Source organism: Ranitomeya variabilis, chromosome 3, assembly GCF_051348905.1.
Source record: "Ranitomeya variabilis isolate aRanVar5 chromosome 3, aRanVar5.hap1, whole genome shotgun sequence".
NCBI classification, from domain to species: domain Eukaryota; kingdom Metazoa; phylum Chordata; class Amphibia; order Anura; family Dendrobatidae; genus Ranitomeya; species Ranitomeya variabilis.
The window spans coordinates 238,013,952-238,031,178 of record NC_135234.1 but is presented as its reverse complement, the minus strand read 5'-3'; the positions used below and the strand labels follow the sequence as shown (position 1 = coordinate 238,031,178).

Here is a 17,227-nt window from a genome sequence, read left to right as displayed (position 1 = left end):
AAAAGAAAGAAGACCAAAGAACTGTCTGAGGACTTGAGAAACCAAATTGTGAGGAAGCATGAGCAATCTCAAGGCTACAAGTCCATCTCCAAAGACCTGAATGTTCCTGTGTCTACCGTGCGCAGTGTCATCAAGAAGTTTAAACCCCATGGCACTGTGCTTAACCTCCCTAAATGTGGACGGAAAAGAAAAATTAACAAGAGATTTCAACTCAAGATTGTGCGGATGTTGGATAAAGAACCTCAACTAACATCCAAACAAGTTCAAGCTGCCCTGCAGTCCGAGGGTACAACAGTGTCAACCCGTCCTATCCGTCGGTGTCTGAATGAAAAAGGACTGTATGGTAGGAGACCCAGGAAGACCCCACTTCTTACCCCGAGACATAGAAAAGCCAGGCTGGAGTTTGCCAAAACTTACCTGAAAAAGCCTAAAACGTTTTGGAAGAATGTTCTCTGGTCAGATGAGACAAAAGTAGAGCTTTTTGGGCAAAGGCATCAACATAGAGTTTACAGGAGAAAAAAAGAGGCATGCAAAGAAAAGAACACGGTCCCTACGGTCAAATATGGTGGAGGTTCCCTGATGTTTTGGGGTTGCTTTGCTGCCTCTGGCACTGGACTGCTTGACCGTGTGCATGGCATTATGAAGTCTGAAGACTACCAACAAATTTTGCAGCATAATGTAGGGCCCAGTGTGAGAAAGCTGGGTCTCCCTCAGAGGTCATGGGTCTTCCAGCAGGACAATGACCCAAAACACACTTCAAAAAGCACTAGAAAATGGTTTGAGAGAAAGCACTGGAGACTTCTAAGGTGGCCAGCAATGAGTCCAGACCTGAATCCCATAGAACACCTGTGGAGAGATCTAAAAATGGCAGTTTGGAGAAGGCACCCTTCAAATATCAGGGACCTGGAGCAGTTTGCCAAAGAAGAATGGTCTAAAATTCCAGCAGAGCATTGTAAGAAAATCATTGATGGTTACCGGAAGCGATTGGTCGCAGTTATTTTGGCTAAAGGTTGTGCAACCAAGTATTAGGCTGAGGGTGCCAATACTTTTGTCTGGCCCATTTTTGGAGTTTTGTGTGAAATGATCAATGTTTTGCTTTTTGCTTCATTCTCTTTTGTGTTTTTTCATTTAAGACAAATTAAATGAAGATAATAATACCAAAGAATTTGTGTTTGCAATAATTTTCAGGAAGAAACTGAGTATTATCTGACAGAATTGCAGGGGTGTGAATACTTTTGGCCATGACTGTAGTTAGCCATCCGGTATTAGTCAGACTGAAGCCAAGAAATGTAAATATGTTCTTGTTTGCAACGTTCAAGTGTCCTCACCTCCCATAAAGGGAAGCCCAGTTAAATTAATTTGCTTTATAGCATTTTCAAAATTTTGCACGTCTTTTGCTAATGTATTGTTGTTTTCTTTTCCCAGTCTGGGAGTACTGGATTTAACGGGGGGGGGGGGGGGAGTGCAGCGCCCCAGAGTCCTGGTCGTTGCAGTAATACCATTCTTCTCTAGGGGGGAGTGATGTTACGTCTGAAGGCAATAAAGGAGATCTCTTTACAAGGTATCACAAACCACACTTCACACTCCAGCCCACCAGGGGGAGCTACGCTCCTATTACTAGGGCACTCCTCACAATTAGGTGAAACTGGTGGTCTGGATAGGAAGTTAGGCAGAAGCTGACTGGGCTTCACCCAGGCAGCAACCTGTCGGGCAGCCAGAGGGGAAGGAGGAACATTAAAGAGCTGCAGACAGAGGGGTCCCTGACAGGGGTGGGATCCTGTCAGGCCTAGACGGAAGGCCACGGAGCTGCACCTGCCCCACGTGCGGCAGCATCCAAAGGAAGGACACGAAAGAGAATTGTATTGTAGAGGGTGAGAAACGTAGTCATAGTGAAAGGAGAGGAATCCAGAAGGAGTTCTGCCCTGCAAAAGGCTGCCTCCTTTCTAAGGCGCAGAATCCGGTAGCCGGAACACCGAGGGAGTAATCGTCTCCAAGCCTTGCTCCAGAGACCAGCAGGACAGTTAATTCCACGTTAGCTGCCCAACCTATACCCAGGAGACACGGCAACTTGTGGGGGCCGGGGCATGATAGAGTCCCTGTAAAAAGCCTCAGGCCACCAGTCATACAGGTTTGTCCTATCCATTCCAGGGGGACAGAGAGAAAGAGAAATAACATCTAGAACACCAACATCAGTTGTGACGACCTTACCGAGAAGCTCAGCAGGGGGCACTACAACACCCAGGCGCTAGAGGAAGGCTACTGATTTCCACCTGGATAAGGGGACTCTGGATTTGCCTTCAGACCGGCCGGACTCTGCCTACCCTGTGATCTGGTGCTCTGGACTGTGGATGCTGAAGCCTTCAGTAAAGGTAAAGAGACTGCAACCTTGTGTCCTCGTTCTTCACTGCGCCTCACACCATTCACCATCTACACTCTGGGAAGCCCTGGGGATACACTTCACCTGTGGGAAGGTATACCATCTAGCTGCCATTACATCACCCCAGGGGACCCCTAAGCAGTGTCGGTCACCCTGACCGAATACCACAGGTGGCGTCACGAACATTGTCCCTTTAAAGACCTTTCCCCCATTTACAACGGACGTCCCTAGGGCCACGGACCGGGTCAGCCACCGTGACATCCCCACCGAGAACTGAAGGACCCGGTACCGAGTACCCCATAGCCCTACTGGGGGCGCTCCATTAGTACGTGGACTTAAGTTCTCCCTTTTGTACATAAAATATAAGAAGCAAAACTCACACACATTGGATATATTGGCTAATGATAATGAAATAATAGATCTCTTTCTACAGAAAAATTTAAAGAAATATAACATCCCACAACACTTATACAGTTTAGGCGAGTCCACTTCATCTGTGATACTTGTGAGTAAAGTGATCTGTAAAAAAAATAATAAAGAAATAAAGTATTAAACAATGTCTTGAGGATCTTATATTCCCTATTATACTGCTGACAGGTGGGGGGAGAGAAGGAAGGCACAGAGAAAATCCAATCCATCCTACATTATAGAATTTATTTTAAAATCTAGATTCAGCCCCATTGGCTTAAGCGTATTGAGTCTGTGAATCCACCCCAGCTCCCTTCTTTTTAAAAGGCGAACTCTGTCATCTCCTCGCCTTTGTATGGGGACCGTGTCTATAATCCTGAATTTTAGTTGTCTTTCAGAGTGTCCCTTCTCAACAAAATGCTTTGATACTGGCAAGTCCAGTCTTTTTTTTCCTTATAGTATATTGGTGGTGGTTACCGTAATTCTGGTCTTAAAGTCCCAGGTAGTCTCACCGACATTCCATAAGGAGCAAGAACATTGTAACAAATATATAACAAAATCTGAGTTGCATGTAAGAAAATGTTCAATGTTATAGCTTCACATTTGTTATGGGATGAACAAAAGTGGAACCTTTCAACATTAGGGGACAATCAATGCATGATAAACATGGGTAACATCCCTTTCTTATTGTGCCTGTAAGCATGCTTGTGTGCTCTTTTTCAGAGAGCCAATGTCCGAATGGACTAAATGATCGCCAATATTCTTGTTTCGCCTATAGGTAAAAAGGGAAGCTTCCTAAATTCCTGTATATTAGGAAGACAATTATATAGCATACTCCATTTTTTTTAAATTACATTGGCTACGTCCTCACTTTTTTCTGAATACGTTGTCACCATCAGCACCCTATCTATCTGCTTTTATACCCTTGTGTTTGTCTGCAATGATTTTCTTGTTGGTTTCAATGCTTTATTTTTTTGTACCTCCAAGAGTTTTTTAGGATAACCTCTCATCTGAAATTTTTCAACCAATCCATTTAAAACAACATCAAGATGTTCCATTTCATCTACAATTCTTCTGACTCTTATAAGTTGACTATATGGTATCACTCTAACTATATTTCTTGGATGATAACTATTGAACAAAAGAATGTCATTCCTATCCGTTGATTTAACGAATAAAGTTGTACTCAATGTGCCAGCTTGTTGTTTGACATTCATTTCCAAATATTGTATTTCCTCTTTTGATGCAACTTAGGGTACCTTTACACAGTGCAATTTTGATCGCTACGACGGCACGATTTGTGACGTTCCAGCGATGCATTTACGATATCGTTGTGTCTGACACGCTACTGCGATCCGGATCCCCGCTGAGAATCGTACGTCGTAGCAGATCGTTTGAAACTTTCTTTCGTCGTCTAGTGTCCCGCTGTGGCGGCATGATTGCATCGTGTGACACAGGTTGTATACGATGTGCGCACAGTAACCAACGGCTTCTACATCGCAAATACGTCATGAAATTATCGCTCCAGCGCTGTGTATTGCAACGTGTGACCGCAGTATACGACGCTGGAGCGATAATCATACGACGCTGCAACGTCACGAATCGTGCCGTCGTAGCGATGAAAATTGCACTGTGTAAAGGTACCCTAAGGTAAATCTAATAGTCGGATCTATATTATTCAAAAAATCATGGAAGCTGTTTAGTTCATCTTGTGTACCTGTCCACAGGAGGAAGACATCGTCTATGTATTGCCACCACCCCAGCACATGGCGGAAGTGGTGGGACACATAGGCGAAGTCATCCTCCAGGGTGCCCATAACAATGATGGTATAAGAAGGTGCCATATTAGCCCCCATGCCAGTTCCCCACAATTGTAAATAAAATTCATGCCCAATTAAAAAATAATTCACAGTCAGTATGATATTTAATAAATTGATTACAAATTGTTTTGCTTCCTTAGTCATATCAAGTTTTAATAATTTCCTTTCCACTGCTCTAGTACCTCTACTATGATCAATTGATGTATATAATGATGCTACATCGAAGGAGGCAAGTATTACCTCTCCCTCAAGATGAATATCTTGTAATTTATTTAAAAAATTGGTGCTGTCCTGTATATATGAATTTTCTTCCCTTACCAATGGATTGAGAATCTTATACAAAAAGATTCCAATTTTACTAAATACAGAGTCCACGTCCACACCTGACACTATAGGCCTACCGGGTGTATTTTTTTACTGATTTATGCATTTTTGGTATAGTGTACAGGACAGGTGTCCTTGGATTTTCCACCAGTAAATAGTCATATAAATCCTGATCTATAATGCCTCCTTTAAGGGCATCCTGCAACAAATCTTTAATTTTGGATACTACTTTGAATTGTGGATCACCATCTAACCTTTTATATACAGCCGGGTCACTAAATTGTTCCTTAATTTCTTTCAGATATATTTCCTTGTCCATGACGACAACAGCGCCCCCTTTGTCAGCGGGTTTAATTATGATGCTGTCATCATGGACTTTTCAGACAAAGCTTTCATTTCATCACTAGTGATGTTAGGATGTTTATATTTTGTTGTCATCATTTTTCTTCAGTTTTTCTATATCCTGTAATACTGCTGTTATAAATTCCTCTATGATAGTTGAATTGGTGGGGGGTACAAAATTACTTTTATTTTTAAGGGCAACTGTTTTTAAATTGAACTCACTGTTTCTTTCCCTGATAGTTGATGTTTTATTATTAAACCACTCTTTTAATTTAATTGTTCTAAAAACATTTGGAGATTAATTTGCATCTGGAACCAATCAGTATGGCTGCAGGAGCTAAAACTTAAACCCCTGCTAAGTAATTTAATATGTGTATCTGAGAGTACCTTCTGTGAGATGTTCACTACTAGGTCTGTTCCCTCCTCCTTGTTGTCACATGTCTTTGAGGTTGAGATTTGCCTTTCTCTTTTTTTTTGCCAATGGTAACGTTTACCCCCTCTCCATTTCCGACATCGACTCCCTGTGTGGCTGGTTCCATTGCTGGAGTAAACAAAATTGTTAGAATACATATATTTTAATCTAGTACAATTACTACTATCAGACATATGACCTCTTTTTTTCCAAGAGCTATTGTTACTCTCCGTCTGCCAGGCATGAATGTTCCCACTTTTATAGTCCTCCATATTTCTATTCCATTTACATCTTTTTGTTTCTTCTAATTCTCCATGTAATTTATCAACATGCACATTGACAGTTTCTTTAAAAATTGTCCAGTCCTCCATTTTGATGTGTTTGTAACTTGCCTTCCGTTTCTAGAGTGTCATCTTGTACTTTTTTTTTTTTTTCTAATTGCAGGAATTCAATATTCAAAAGAATGATGTCCATAGCATATTTGTTAGAAAACATAATAAACCGTGTACAAAAAAGCGCATTTCTGGAAAAGAGGTTTGGGCGAATGTTGGAGCGCAAACCTCTAGGGATCTTTTGTGCTTTATAGTATTCCCCCAAAGTGGTAAGGTGCAATAGTAAAGTCAGCAATCGTTTCATATCATTCTCATACTTGTTTAAGATCTAATAATGAAGGTGTATTAAGAAATGCTGCGTCTCCCTCCAATCCTCTCAAGATCCTCTCCTCATACTCAGTGGTATAAGAAAAAACACCAGTTTCAGGACCTCCTTGTTCCATAGTCCCAGAAAGATTTGTATCCATAGAATAATAGACAGATCGATAGATAGATAATAGATAGCTAGATAATACCAAGGCCGATGTTTAGTAATGAACCTGTCATGCTGCTGCAGTGCAATATAACACAACCTCCACCAGAGGGAGCTTGAGAGAAAAGGGAGACAGCGTACACAGAGAAGCACCACAGAGCAGCAGCACAGGCGCCAACAAGTGGCGAGAGAGTGGTCAGTGTTGTGAAATTGGATTTTGGGCTCCCCCGGTGGCCACTGGTGGAATTGAACTGGTGTGCATCATCCCCTCTGTTCACCTGTTTCCATCAGGATGTGGGAGTCGCTATTTAACCTTGCTCCTCTGTCACTTCCATGCCGGTCAACATTGTAATCAGAAGCCTTTCTGTGCATGTTCCTGCTGCTAGACAACTCCCAGCTAAGTTGGACTTTAGTCCTCGTTTGTTTTTGCATTTTGTTCCAGTTCACAGCTGTAGTTTCGTTTCTGTGTCTGGAAAGCTCTTGTGATCTGAAATTGCCACTCTGATGTTATGAGTTAATACTAGAGTCTTAAAGTAATTTCAGGATGGTATTTTGATAGGGTTTTCAGCTGACCATGAAAGTGCCCTTTCTGTCTTCCTGCTATCTAGTAAGCGGACCTCAATTTTGCTAAACCTATTTTCATACTACGTTTGTCATTTCATCTAAAATCACCGCCAATATATGTGGGGGCCTCTGTCTGCCTATCGGGGAAATTTCTCTAGAGGTGAGCCAGGACTATATTTTCCTCTGCCAGGATTAGTTAGTCCTCCGGCCGGCGCTGGGCGTCTAGGGATAAAAAACGTAGGCAACGCTACCCGGCTACTGTTAGTTGTGCGGCAGGTTTAGTTCATGGTCAGTTTAGTTTCCATCCTTCCAAGAGCTAGTACTTATGTTTGCTGGGCTATGTTCTCTTGCCATTGAGAACCATAACAGTTTGACCGGCCAAAAAGGGTTAAATTAATTGACAGAGAAAGGAGAGAAAAGAGAAGTCTGCTGAAGATTTATTTATTTATTTTATTTTTTTCCCTTCCCTTCAGTTCTGAGTGTGCTTGTAATTGAATCTCTTGCAAGTCTGCCTATATTGCAGCCTTTCTCTCTCTCTCTCCTTCTAATCCTGGAATGGCTCTGTGTTCACCTGTTTAAAATGGATATTCAGAGTTTAGCTGCAGGTTTGAATAATCTCACCACGAAAGTTCAAAATTTACAAGATTTTGTTGTTCATGTTCCTATATCTGAACCTAGAATTCCTTTGCCTGAATTTTTCTCGGGGAATAGATCTTGCTTTCAAAATTTTAAAAATAATTGCAAGTTGTTTTTGTCCCTGAAATCTCACTCTGCTGGAGATCCTGCTCAGCAGGTCAGGATTGTGATTTCCTTGCTCCGGGGCGACCCTCAGGATTGGGCTTTTGCATTGGCTCCAGGGGATCCTGCGTTGCTCAATGTGGATGCGTTTTTTCTGGCCTTGGGGTTGCTTTATGAGGAACCTCAGTTAGAGCTTCAGGCGGAAAAGGCCTTGATGTCCCTATCTCAGGGGCAAGACGAAGCTGAAATATACTGCCAGAAATTCCGTAAATGGGCTGTGCTTACTCAGTGGAATGAGTGCGCCCTGGCGGCGAATTTCAGAGAGGGTCTCTCTGATGCCATTAAGGATGTTATGGTGGGGTTCCCTGTGCCTGCGGGTCTGAATGAGTCCATGACAATGGCTATCCAGATCGATAGGCGTCTGCGGGAGCGCAAACCTGTGCACCATTTGGCGGTGTCTACTGAGAAGACGCCAGAGAATATGCAATGTGATAGAATTCTGTCCAGAAGTGAACGGCAGAATTTAAGACGAAAAAATGGGTTGTGCTTCTATTGCGGTGATTCAACTCATGTTATATCAGCATGCTCTAAGCGTACTAAGAAGCTTGATAAGTCTGTTTCAATTGGCACTTTACAGTCTAAGTTTATTCTATCTGTGACCCTGATTTGTTCTTTATCATCTATTACCGCGGATGCCTATGTCGACTCTGGCGCCGCTTTGAGTCTTATGGATTGGTCCTTTGCCAAACGCTGTGGGTATGATTTGGAGCCTCTTGAAACTCCTATACCCCTGAAGGGGATTGACTCCACCCCATTGGCTAGTAATAAACCACAATACTGGACACAAGTAACTATGCGGATTAATCCGGATCATCAGGAGATTATTCGCTTTCTTGTGCTGTATAACCTACATGATGTGTTGGTGCTTGGATTGCCATGGCTGCAATCTCATAACCCAGTCCTTGACTGGAAAGCTATGTCTGTGTTAAGCTGGGGATGTAAGGGGACGCATGGGGACGTACCTGTGGTTTCCATTTCATCATCTATTCCCTCTGAGATTCCTGAATTCTTGACTGAATTTCGTGACGTTTTTGAAGAACCTAAGCTTGGTTCATTACCTCCGCACCGGGAGTGCGATTGTGCCATAGATTTGATTCCGGGTAGTAAATACCCTAAGGGTCGTTTATTTAATCTGTCTGTGCCTGAACATGCTGCTATGCGAGAATATATAAAGGAGTCCTTGGAAAAGGGACATATTCGTCCTTCGTCATCTCCCTTAGGAGCCGGTTTTTTCTTTGTGGCTAAGAAAGATGGCTCTTTGAGACCGTGTATTGATTATCGGCTTTTGAATAAAATCACGGTTAAATATCAATATCCGTTGCCACTGCTGACTGATTTGTTTGCTCGCATAAAGGGGGCCAAGTGGTTCTCTAAGATAGATCTCCGTGGGGCGTATAATTTGGTGCGAATTAAGCAGGGGGATGAATGGAAGACCGCATTTAATACGCCCGAGGGCCACTTTGAGTATTTGGTGATGCCTTTTGGTCTTTCAAATGCCCCTTCAGTCTTTCAGTCCTTTATGCATGACATTTTCCGTGATTATTTGGATAAATTTATGATTGTGTATCTGGATGATATTTTGATTTTTTCGGATGACTGGGACTCTCATGTCCAGCAGGTCAGGAGGGTTTTTCAGGTTTTGCGGTCTAATTCCTTGTGTGTGAAGGGTTCTAAGTGCGTTTTTGGGGTTCAAAAGATTTCCTTTTTGGGATATATTTTTTTCCCCTCTTCCATCGAGATGGATCCTGTCAAGGTTCAGGCTATTTGTGATTGGACGCAACCCTCTTCTCTTAAGAGTCTTCAGAAATTTTTGGGCTTTGCTAACTTTTATCGTCGATTTATTGCTGGTTTTTCTGATGTTGTTAAACCATTGACTGATTTGACTAAGAAGGGTGCTGATGTTGCTGATTGGTCCCCTGCTGCTGTGGAGGCCTTTCGGGAGCTTAAGCGCCGCTTTTCTTCCGCCCCTGTGTTGCGTCAGCCTGATGTTGCTCTTCCTTTTCAGGTTGAGGTCGACGCTTCTGAAATCGGAGCTGGGGCAGTTTTGTCGCAGAGAAGTTCCGATTGTTCCGTGATGAGACCTTGTGCCTTTTTCTCGCGTAAATTTTCGCCCGCCGAGCTGAATTATGATGTTGGGAATCGGGAGCTTTTGGCCATGAAGTGGGCTTTTAAGGAGTGGCGTCATTGGCTTGAGGGGGCTAGACATCAGGTGGTGGTATTGACTGACCACAAAAATCTAATTTATCTTGAGTCCGCCAGACGCCTGAATCCTAGACAGGCGCGCTGGTCGTTGTTTTTCTCTCGGTTTAATTTTGTGGTGTCCTACCTGCCGGGTTCTAAGAATGTTAAGGCGGATGCCCTTTCTAGGAGTTTTGAGCCTGACTCCCCTGGTAACTCTGAACCTACAGGTATCCTTAAGGATGGAGTGATATTGTCTGCCGTTTCTCCAGACCTGCGGCGGGCCTTGCAGGAGTTTCAGGCGGATAGACCTGATCGTTGCCCACCTGGTAGACTGTTTGTTCCTGATGATTGGACCAGTAAAGTCATTTCTGAGGTTCATTCTTCTGCGTTGACAGGTCATCCTGGAATCTTTGGTACCAGGGATTTGGTGGCAAGGTCCTTCTGGTGGCCTTCCCTGTCTCGAGATGTGCGAGGCTTTGTGCAGTCTTGTGACGTTTGTGCTCGGGCCAAGCCTTGTTGTTCTCGGGCTAGTGGATTGTTGTTGCCCTTGCCTATCCCGAAGAGGCCCTGGACGCACATCTCGATGGATTTTATTTCGGATCTTCCTGTTTCTCAGAAGATGTCTGTCATCTGGGTGGTGTGTGACCGTTTCTCTAAGATGGTCCATTTGGTTCCCCTGCCTAAGTTGCCTTCTTCTTCCGAGTTGGTTCCTCTGTTTTTTTCAAAATGTGGTCCGTTTGCATGGTATCCCGGAGAATATCGTTTCTGACAGAGGAACCCAGTTCGTGTCTAGATTTTGGCGAGCATTCTGTGCTAGGATGGGCATAGATTTGTCTTTCTCGTCTGCTTTCCATCCTCAGACTAATGGCCAGACCGAGCGGACGAATCAGACCTTGGAGACATATTTGAGGTGTTTTGTGTCTGCAGATCAGGATGATTGGGTTGCTTTTTTGCCTTTAGCGGAGTTTGCCCTCAATAATCGGGCCAGCTCTGCCACCTTGGTGTCTCCTTTTTTCTGTAATTCGGGGTTTCGTCCTCGATTTTCTTCTGGTCAGGTGGAATCTTCGGATTGTCCTGGAGTGGATGCTGTGGTGGAGAGGTTGCATCAGATTTGGGGGCAGGTAGTGGACAATTTGAAGTTGTCCCAGGAGAAGACTCAGCTTTTTGCCAACCGCCGGCGTCGGGTTGGTCCTCGGCTTTGTGTTGGGGACTTGGTGTGGTTGTCTTCTCGTTTTGTCCCTATGAGGGTTTCTTCTCCTAAGTTTAAGCCTCGGTTCATCGGCCCGTACAAGATATTGGAGATTCTTAACCCTGTGTCCTTCCGTTTGGACCTCCCTGCATCTTTTTCTATTCATAATGTTTTTCATCGGTCATTGTTGCGCAGGTATGAGGTACCGGTTGTGCCTTCCGTTGAGCCTCCTGCTCCGGTGTTGGTTGAGGGCGAGTTGGAGTACGTTGTGGAAAAAATCTTGGACTCCCGTGTTTCCAGACGGAAACTCCAGTATCTGGTCAAATGGAAGGGATACGGTCAGGAGGATAATTCTTGGGTGACTGCCTCTGATGTTCATGCCTCCGATCTGGTCCGTGCCTTTCATAGGGCTCATCCTGATCGCCCTGGTGGTTCTGGTGAGGGTTCGGTGCCCCCTCCTTGAGGGGGGGGTACTGTTGTGAAATTGGATTTTGGGCTCCCCCGGTGGCCACTGGTGGAATTGAACTGGTGTGCATCATCCCCTCTGTTCACCTGTTTCCATCAGGATGTGGGAGTCGCTATTTAACCTTGCTCCTCTGTCACTTCCATGCCGGTCAACATTGTAATCAGAAGCCTTTCTGTGCATGTTCCTGCTGCTAGACAACTCCCAGCTAAGTTGGACTTTAGTCCTCGTTTGTTTTTGCATTTTGTTCCAGTTCACAGCTGTAGTTTCGTTTCTGTGTCTGGAAAGCTCTTGTGATCTGAAATTGCCACTCTGATGTTATGAGTTAATACTAGAGTCTTAAAGTAATTTTAGGATGGTATTTTGATAGGGTTTTCAGCTGACCATGAAAGTGCCCTTTCTGTCTTCCTGCTATCTAGTAAGCGGACCTCAATTTTGCTAAACCTATTTTCATACTACGTTTGTCATTTCATCTAAAATCACCGCCAATATATGTGGGGGCCTCTGTCTGCCTATCGGGGAAATTTCTCTAGAGGTGAGCCAGGACTATATTTTCCTCTGCCAGGATTAGTTAGTCCTCCGGCCGGCGCTGGGCGTCTAGGGATAAAAAACGTAGGCAACGCTACCCGGCTACTGTTAGTTGTGCGGCAGGTTTAGTTCATGGTCAGTTTAGTTTCCATCCTTCCAAGAGCTAGTACTTATGTTTGCTGGGCTATGTTCTCTTGCCATTGAGAACCATAACAGGTCAGACAAGCCGAGTCAAAATACAATCAGAGGCAGGAGTACCCAAAAAGGATAAGCAGTAAACGTGGTCAGAAAAGAAGCCAGGAGGTTCAGCAGCGGTCAGAAGTGGATAAAATAAAGTCAGAAAGCAGAAGCGAGTCCGAATACGAGCCAAGTCAGGAACCAGAGAATCAAGCAGACAAACAGAGAAACGATGGGAAAAGGGAAGACAGAGGGAGTAATCAGACACGGGACAAGTCAGGGATCACAGCAGGACAAATCAAGAGTTACCAGAGTCAGGTTCACACGCTGAAGGCAGAACTATAGCTGACACCACCAGCTGGATGCCTGGGAGCTAAATAGCAAACCTGAGCCCAGAATAAGGCAGAGCAAAGTTAACCCTTGACATGATCACCCCGGAAAAAGAGCAGACAGGACTAAACCCTGGAACGGATCATGACCGAACATAATAAAATGGTACAAAAATAGTTAAATAAAGGCACACACACAAAATCTGCATGCAATATCTTTAATTTAAAAAAAAGGGGAAAAAATGGCATGGGCTCCCGCACAATTTTCTGCGCCAGAGGGAAAGCCGACGGCTGGGGGCTGATGTTTCTGTCCTGGGAAGGGGTTAATACCCATGGAGCTTCTCAGCCCGCAGCTGTATATTTAGCCTTTACTGGCTATTAAAATAGAGGCGCCGCCCCAAAAATTACGTGGGGTCCCCCTATAATATATTAATAGCCTAGGAAGGGGCCATGGATATTGGCCCCCGTGGCTACAAATACCAGCCATGCCAGAAATGGTGCATCTCTAAGATGCGTCAATTCCAGCACTTAGTCTCTCTCTTCCCACTGCCCTGTAGCGGTGGCATATCTATATATATAATTGTCTAAGGTCCACTTCTGTCTGTTTGTCTGTCGCGGAAATCCCGTGTCGCTGAATGGTCGCGGCCCGGTGGCCGCGACCAATCAGCGACAGGCACAGTCCGGCCGTGAATTGGCCCCCCTTCTCCCCTCCAGTCAGTGCCCCCTCCATACTCCCCTCCAGTCAGCGCCCACATAGGGTTTTAGCAGTCCGTTAAACAGACTGCGTTACACCGCGGCATAATGCGGTGTAGCGCAGTCCATTAACGCTGCTATTAACCCTATAAGTGTGACTAAATTTTTACTATTGATGCTGCATATGCAGCATCAATAATAAAAACATATAATGTTAAAAATACTAATAAAATAAAAAAATCATTATATTTTCACCTTCCGCCGTCCGCGCCAGCCTTTCCCGCTCCTCGCGACGCTCCGATCTCAAGAATGCATTGCGGCAATGACCGGAGATGACGTAGCGGTCTCGCGAGACCGCTAAATTATTATGGGTTATTGCTGCAAGGCATTACTGGGAACGGAGCATGGCGAGGAGCATCGGTAAAGGCCTGGGCTGGATCCGGAAGCCGCCAGAAGGTGAGTATATAACTATTTTTTATTTTAATTACTTTTTTAACAGGGATATGGTGCCCACATTGCTATATACTATGTGGGCTGTGTTATATACTACGTGGGCTGTGTTACATACTGCGTGGCCTGTGTTATATACTGCATGGGCTGTGTTATATACTACGTCGCTGTGCTCTACACTACGTGGGCTGTGCTATATACTACGTGGCTATGCAATATACTACGTCACTGTGCTATATACTATGTGGCTGTGTTATATACTAAGTGGGCTGTGCTATATGCTACGTGGACTGTGCTATATACTACGTGGGCTGTGTTATATACTGCATGGGCTGTGTTATCTACTGCGTGGGCTGTGCTATATACTATGTGGCTGTGCTATATACTACGTGGCTGCTATATACTACGTGGCTGAGCTATACACTACGTGGCTGTGTTATATACTACGTAGCTGTGCTATATACTACGTGGCTGTGCTATATACTACGCCGCTGCTATATACTACGTGTCTGTGCTATATACTACGTGGCTGTGTTATATATATTGTTTCGGGATTTAAACCACGCTTCGCTAATTTGACGCGCCCAGCTGGCCGAATCCTGTGTATTCATTGCATTATTCTGAAATCTTCATAAATAAACTACATACATATTCTAGAATACCCGATGCTTTAGAATCGGGCCACCATCTAGTGAGGTAATAAGGGGATAATGTCACCTTTGATTGTAAGATGACATTAAGCTCGGTTAGTAATGGAGCGGCGTCAATAAGATACCTATCCATTACTAATCCTACAGTACTGAAAGAGTTAAATAAAGACACAGCCAGAAAAAAGTATTTTAATATTCTTAATTTCACTATACTTACAGCCATGCCTAATTCCCCGAAGCCATGGATCACCTGCAAAAAATAAAAAATAATAAACCAACAGTATACTCCCTGGTCAAATGCAATCCAATTAATAATGAGTGTCCCACAATGATCTCCCCTACAGAGCTGCGACATCAGCATATGTGACAGCTATGTAGGCCTCCAGTGACACACTGACAGGAGACAATGGCTCCTGCAGTGTTATCACTGGGGGTTCAATGGCCTCTCACTTTATGGCACTGCTGTGTGAGAATTTTCCCACGCAGTGGTGCCGCAAGTGAAAGTATGAACTATACTGTACTCACAGCGGCGGAGGGATATAGTGTGAAAGGATACTTTACATTATTGTATCCTGGGGCCCCTGGAGAGCGGTCACATCTGCCGGTGTGACAGCTCTTCACAGGAGTTTGTCGTGGAACACTCGTTATTAAATGGATTACATCGGATCAGGGGGTATACTGTTGGTTTATTATTTTTAAATTTTTTACAGGTGATTGAGGGTTTCGGAGACTAGGTGATTGGTGAGTACATACTTTATGTTATATGTGTACTGTATGTCTATATGTATGTACTGTATATGTATGTATGTGTTTTTGTTTTTTTTTGCACTGGATGATGAGACTATTACTGTCCCATCATTCGGCTACCTGTAACTGTAGCAGGCATAGCCGGATGGGACTAGTAGTCCCATCGGACGATGCCTGCCTACACACAGACCGGCACGCACACACATACAACCCCGCACACACACCCCAGATACAAACACCCGCATACACACAGCCCCACACATCTTTTCCGCACACACACAGACCCGCACGCACACACATACAGCCCAGCACACACACACATATAGCCCCGCACACACACAGATACACACAAACACCAGCATACACACACACAGGCCAACACATCTTCTCCACACACACACAGACACACACACCCCCGCAGTCACACAGACACACAAACACCCGCACACAGCTCCGCACATCTTCTCCGCACACACTCAGTCTCCACCCACACACACAGTATCTGCCCAAACACTCTCCCCCCTCCCAATCTGCAGCGTTTCTCACAGGCGCATCCGCAGCAAATTTGCAGATCTTTTTTACACCTGCGGTTTTGCTGCGGATTGGCCTGACACAATGGAAGTCAATTGGTGCAGAAACGCTGCAGATCCGCAAAAAGAAATTACATGCTGAAAAAAAAAAGCTGTGATTCTGAGCGTTTTTTTCCGCAGCATGTGCACACCAAATGTAAATTTCACATTGACTAACATTGCTTGTGCACTACACTGCGGATTTGATGCAATTCCGCGTTTCCAAAAACGCTGCAGATCCGTATGTAAATCCGCAACGTGTGCACATAGCCTTACTGAGTTTTGCCTCTTGCAGCACAGTTGCATATAAGTCAGTTTCCATTTGGCTTTAAAAGGGTGTGGCCAGTCTCTGCAGGAATTTAACCCTGCTGTGTCCTGCAGAGATTAGGTTCCTTAGCCTATCCCGTGCAAGCAGGCTTTATTCATGTGAATTTAGTTTCTCCCATTGTTGACCTGGCTCATGTCCCCATCCTGTCTGATCTCTCCACTCCTCCTAACCTTTGCTACGAATCCTGAACCTGTGCTGCCTGCTCTGACCTCAGACCGTCTAACTTCATCTTTGCCTTTGCCCTCATGTATCTGGTACCGCACCACTGAGCCTCTGGTCTGCTTCTGCAGTCCCAGGGACTGCCCTGGAGTGGTGCCTGGTTTCTAATGGCAGCCCAGCCTATCCTCACCACCAGAGCATAGGCTCTAGTGGAGACTCAGTAGACACCTAATCACACCCCTCTAGGGTAAGCCCAGCTTGTTGCGCAGTAGGTCCACATCCACCAGTGTTACATTCACCCACCAGCATTATAGCCATATAGCAAATGTGATACCAATATTGAAGAAGGGGACAACATCTGAGGCTGGAATTTATAGGCTGGTAAGTTTAACCTGTACTTTGGGCAACATATTTGATGTCTTTCTAAGAGATGCTCTCCTGGAGTATCTCAATAAGATTTATCTTATGACACAACATCAACATGGGTTTATGAGGGATCTCTCCTGCAAACCAATCTCATCAGATTCTATAAAGAGGTAATTTCTAGACTGGACAAAGGAAACACAGTGGATGTTGTTTATTTGGACTTTTCAAAGGCGTTTGATACGGTGCCACACAAAAGGTTGGTATATAAAATGAGAACAATGGGACCAGGGGGAAATATATGTAACTGGGTTAACAAATGGCTCAGGAAACAGAGAGTTAACAGTGTGGTACGACAAAGATCTGTAATGCAGGGGAGGACATATCGCCGATGCAGCTGCACCAGGGAGGGGTCCTGCCACAATGGCAAACACCCAACTGAAATGTATTGTGATGTAGTGAACCCACCCACTCTCTACAATGCAATATACGCTGCTGGCAAATCAGAGGTTGGCAGCTGACATCGGCATGTCCCTGACTGGGGGAACATGG

General features: G+C 44.5%; 1 long non-coding RNA gene across 3 annotated transcripts in view; it reads right to left on the bottom strand.

The window, feature by feature from the left end:
* Positions 1–2,854: 2,854 nt before the first annotated feature.
* The window catches only part of LOC143818118 (uncharacterized), a 260,182-nt gene continuing 245,809 nt past the window's right edge, over positions 2,855–17,227 (bottom strand). For all 3 annotated transcript variants that reach the window (XR_013224323.1, XR_013224324.1, XR_013224322.1), the window contains 2 exons: positions 5,659–5,812; positions 2,855–2,896 (listed from right to left, as the gene is read on the bottom strand). This is a non-coding gene — a long non-coding RNA (uncharacterized LOC143818118). The remainder of the gene's footprint in view (positions 2,897–5,658; positions 5,813–17,227) is intronic.